Raw genomic sequence first — 6,000 nt, forward strand, 5'->3', positions numbered from 1 at the left:
TGGACGAAGACGTGGCTTCTAACATCTATCTATTTCCACACAAGAATTTGTATTGAAGAGAATAACAAAACATCTGTATAAACCCTAACACAATGATTGCTGAAATAAATCTATATAACACACCCTCGTGACTACTCTCACATAACAATACTCTATTGAGCACTGTAAAGACCAAAAAGATATTCATAGTTTAAAAAAATGAAAAGAACTTGGGTCGTAATTAAACCCAAGAACCCTGAAGTCAACAATATTTTCTTCATAAAACATGAGCTGACAAAAGTCCTACATGGGTTTAGAGAAATTCAAATAAACATCAAATAAGATATACCAACGAGGGTTGCAAGACCCTTTTTCCATTTGTAACAACAAACTTAGGTAAATTCTTAAAATCTAAATCAAAGAATTGAAATCAAAGAGATAAGAGGTAAAGGTTTTAGCACTTTCACAATCACTTGTTTATTAACAAAAGGAACAAATCCACTATAGAAGTAGTGAATTGTGAAAAGGCTCCATACCGCCATTACCTCGAAAGATTGAGATCAAGTTCTATCAACAATAAAATTAGCTAATAAGCGAAAGTACAACTGAGGTTGTCGATGCATGGAGAATAAGAGCGTTGTAACTCATGTAGTCAATCTCCATTCAAGTTAGAGAAAAATATTATCCAAAACAAAACCTATTGCAAGGGTTTCAGGAGAAGCATTCAAAAGGACCTTCGATGCAGAGAGATGTCTCTGCTATCCTCCAAATACAAATGGAGAAAATTTCAAAGACTGTCCATACAGCATAATACATAAACATTAAATAATGCAATGTAAGTAACAGGTGAGACAAGAAAGGGTTTCAAACCCAACTGCCTTTGTTGAAGTTACTGACAAGTAAAAAAGAATTACACCACTTGATAGTCAAGGGGCTAAGCACCATTATGTTAATTTCAAAATCTCATATAAGCAATATAAGTGATTTTAGTGAAAACACCAAAGAAAATTAACCTTGGAAACACTAGTTGTAGAGAAGTGTAAGCAGTGGAAGAAACAAGGGGAAATGAATGGAGTTTCGTAAACAAAAAAGTAGTCATTACGATTTGGAAAAACCCTAAGTCGATTTCAACCATTGATTACACGAGATTCAATCTCTAGCGTCGATTTTGTAGGTCAAAGTTACTACGCATGGATACACTTGCAAGTGCCACGCGCATGTGTTTTGGAGAATTTGGTATCTATGGATAAATACTAATTCCCTAGATAAGTAGCCATATCTAGAACAACATTTTAAATCACTTTAGCCTTTTCCTATAAGCAATAGATAAGACAGAGAAGATGAGAAGACCTACTTGTAGTTCCGCTTTCCTCTTGTCTCCTTTGTATCGATCCTGTCGCTCCTTCCTGTACTTAAGATGCTTGAGAAGTACATGTAAACACAAACAGAAGACAAAGAACTGATCAAAGAAAAACATCTATTGAATACAACTGAATGGAATCAGATACATTTCACACATATAAGCATCATATGAAAATAAAAACATATGGGAGAAAGGTTCAAATACTTTATTGAATAGAAGAAGGAATTACAACCATTGTGTTTGATTCAAAGTCATTCCTCTAGCTTGGATCCCATCCACATCACATCAAAAGCATGACAAACTTGTAGCATTACAATACTTGCTTCAAAGCCAATTCTCATAACAACATTATCTCCTTACAAATAAACATAGTCCAACCCCTGATCACTTAGATGAGTGGTCAATTTATAGGGAGATGAAGGAGGTTTTGTCATAAATGGTGGTATTGAATGGCCTTCCATACTTAGAATTAGTTCCATGGAGGAAGGGATGAGAGGATATGATGCATCTTAACTCATTCCTCATCCATTTTCGAGCTCATAGGAGTTGATAAGTGAGGTAACCTTCTAGATGACTCCAAAAGATAAGAATATTCCCCAAACCCTATGTGAATTTCGCTCAAACTCGCCCAACGCAGGTGAAAGGAGGCCTAAGTGCTCTGCAGAGCACCTTGGCATGGACTCAACTGCTCTGCAGCGCACCCTTACATGGGCCTACCTGCGTTGGTCCCTCTAGAGGTCATTTCAAGATGTCTTCATGTCATGAAACTGTCTGGGAAGGAGGCATTCAAAAGGGTGACTTGTTTAGGGCATGTAGCAACTGAAATTAGGGTTTTATGAGCCCTAAAATATTGGTCTGGATGATGGGAGTGATGTGCACAAATGGATTTGTAATAGCTGCCCCTAAAGCATGAAGTCGAAAAATGCAAATGTCGAATGAAATGCTTTACGATGTGATGAGGAGGTTTCGAAGTGGAAGGTGACCTACATCAATTACAATACATATATCATGATATTTTGATTTTTACATGAATCACTGAGGGAAGGGCATACCCATGCTCAGCTTATAAACTTCATTACATGTACATAGACAATCGTCTATAGATATAGACCCATGATCGGAATGACCATCAATGTAAAGCCATTGTACATATGATTTAGTACTCCTGAAATCGCAACTCGGATGGATGAAACTAGATCTGGGGTCTTCTATCTCGTTCAATCAATCGCTCAAGTAAGATTCTAACCATGTGAATATGTGATCTCAAGTCGAACACGGGAGACACTGTCTTATACCAGCCAATGATGTAAGTTGTTAACATATGCGAGAGAAATCACAGATCATGATAATGATCCTCAAGGTATTGCAATACATTCTGCATGGTGTGAATAGATGTTTTGATGTTGAGCACCATACAAAGTCTTTCGTTCGAAGGCCATTGATGTCAACGTACCATCAGAAGCAAGAAACCTGCCATTGATGTATGCAAGGCTCAAGGTACTAGAAGGGTGTTTCTAAGTCAACTTCTTGGATAATGAGTTGATGTCAACAAGAAGCGACTCATCGCAGGAGGGCCTTGATGTATCCCACATCAACGACACAAAACGAGTGTAATGATTTTGGAGACAGAATTTGACTAATGACACAAGGTTCATGAATGGGGGGAGGAAAATGAAGGTTTTGTATGAGTATTGCAAAAAGGTGAATTTTTTGATTGAATTTTAAATGATTGATGAAACTGATGATCGTTGACATGAATGAATTGGATGATTGACCCAAAACCAAAGTAATGGACGGTGTGATAGACCATAGGTTTGATAACCATCAAGAAGATAAACCAACCCGAATAGTCTGAATGAATTGGTTATCATTAACCCAAAACCAAAAGTGATGGTGTGATAGACCATAGGTATGATAAAGGTCAAGTAGATAACCCAACCCAAATAGTCATCGAGATGAAGTGAAAATGTCATGTTCAAGGGAGACCTGCTACCATAAATTGGTTTTTCCTCTTTTTCCCATTTTTCTTCTGTCATTGCTGACCAGTACCTCTTTATTTTTAATCAAGCTTGAGGAGGATAACATATGCTTGTTGTATAATTCCACCCTTCGGGTGAATCCATCGCTATGTGATGTTTTAACGAGTCTAGCGAAGGTGAAACTCAGTCTTGTCTAGATGGACAAGTTTGTCGCTATTTGATGTTTTAACGAGTTTAACGAGTTTAACGACAAAGATAACTCGGTCATTTTCATGTTTAGAGAGTTTGAAAAGGGACAAAAAGAAAACTCCACAAGTTCTTTTTCGTAGATTTGTCTCTCAAGCCCGAAAAAGCATAAAACAATACGAGAGAGAACATATTGACCATGTTCGATCAACGTATTCCTTTTTCATAGTTAATCTATCTCAACCCGAAAAAGGGTTAAACTATACCGAGTAGATGTCATTTCCAATCCATTAACTAGTTGAAAAGGACAAGCGCTCGACAATCTTTTCATATTTCAGAGTCTGAAAAGAGCTTAAAAAGAACTCCATTTTGAGGGACGAGTGATGTCTAGGGTAGCAATTGGTTCCGGTGATGTTGGAACTTCTCAAAACATGTTGATTTATGCAAAGAGGCTGGCTAATAAGACCACTCATTGCAACTGTTCCTCAAAAAGGGTAAAACAACCAAGTGAAAGCATATGATCGGCCAAGCAATATGTGACGATGGAAGGAGAAAAACCAAGGCTCATATGATGAAATAGGCTGATAGAATGACAATAATGAGGGTTAAAATGGATATGGGTTCATTTTTACACAAACTTGAACCATAGGGAACTATGCTTGGATTCATTTTCATGTTTACACAAGCTTGAAATGAAAAACTATGCTCGGATTAAGTTTCATTTTTACACAAGCTTGAAATGAAAAACTATTCTTGGATTCTGTTTCATTTTTACACAAGCTTGAAATGAAGAACTATGCTTGAGATTGGTTTACATGCCCCCATCGTGATGAAAGGGAGAGTCTCATGTAACTAGATGGAAGTTGCTGCAGTGAAGCAGGACGGTTTTCCAACAACTTTTTGGCTTCGTCCAGATAGGGACAAAGGCGAATGTGGTGATTCCCTTCACATAACCTACAGGGAAACTTAACTTTACCACTTGGTGCATGCCCCCCAAGCTTCATTACATTCACCTAAGTAGACTACTCGTGGCTATCAGGTGGATGGAATGAAGGCTCTTTATGAGATCAAGTGAAAGACTCAACTGGGATTTTATGAGGTTCTAATCAAAGACTCGACTTGGAACTTTTCTCCAGGGGTCCTTGTTTCATTTTTTAATGAGCTTGACACAAGACAAGGAACTCTGCTCAGATTCCTTGTTTCATTTTTTAACGATCTTGACACAAGACAAGGAACTATCCTCATGGACCTGTTTCAATTTTTAACGAGGTTGACACAATAAAAGAACTATCCTCATACCCTTCGTTTCATTTTTAACAAGGTTGACACAAGAGAAGGAACTATCCTCGTATTCCTTATTTCATTTTTTAACGAGGTTGACACAAGACAAGGAACTATCCTCATAAACCTTTGTTTCATTTTTTTAACGAGCTTGACACAAGACAAAGAACTATGCTTAGGAACCCATTTCTTTTTTTAATGAAGTTAAACAGTAAAAGAACTATCCTCATGATCCTTGGTTTCATTTTTGTTAACGAGGTTGACACAAGACAAGGAAACTATCCTCATGGGACCTATTTCATTTTTTAATGAGGTTGACACAGTAAAAGAACTATCCTCATATTCCTTGTTTCATTTTTTAATGAGCTTGACACAAGACAAGGAACTATCCTTGTATTCTTGTTTCATTTTTTAACAAGCTTGACACAAGACAAGGAACTATACTCATGAGAGCTGTTTCATTTTTTAACGAGGTTGACACAGTAAAAGGAACTATCCTCATATCCTTGGTTTCATTTTTTAAAGAGGTTGACACAAACAAGGAACTATCCTCACTTGATCACGACCCATAAGAGGTCATGACTTCCAATAGGTTCTCATTAGATGGGAGAAACAATGCTCTGGAAGGGATCTGTAGCAAGGAATCCATTAGAGAGATCTGGTTCCAATGCCCTAGTACATAATGTACAACATCACCGAATTCATCGTCAGTTGATGTAGGTATGGAATGAGTTGCCACATAATTAATCCATTGCGGGGATGATACCATTGGTACAAAAGGACCACACAGGGAAGATGGTTGATTAGAAGCCATAATTGGACCGGAAATGAAAGATGGTCAATGGTGGAAATTCTGCTTCATGCGGGAAACACATCACTCGAAAGAGTGTTGAAACAATAGCTCCCATGTCATAAACATAGTCGTGCCCAAGAAGTAAATTGTAATCTAAAGGGCCTGATACTACCATCACATTCAGATAAACGATTTTTCCTCCCAAAGTAATAGGCAACTGAGGAAGGATCCCTAAAGGTTGACTGGTTCCTCCATTAAAAGCCAACATATTCTGGGTAACAGGCATAAGTGGCAACGAACCGAGCGCTTGCCAAGCAATAAAGGAAAGGATTACTCACGGATGCACTTTCATCTATAATAGTGCCATTTACAATCATATTACAAACCTTTGTATTATGATCTGGAAAGGCACATAAGGA

Source organism: Pinus tabuliformis, chromosome 8, assembly GCF_031772625.1.
Source record: "Pinus tabuliformis cultivar Carrire ecotype Pingquan chromosome 8, CPIR1, whole genome shotgun sequence".
NCBI lineage: Eukaryota > Viridiplantae > Streptophyta > Pinopsida > Pinales > Pinaceae > Pinus > Pinus tabuliformis.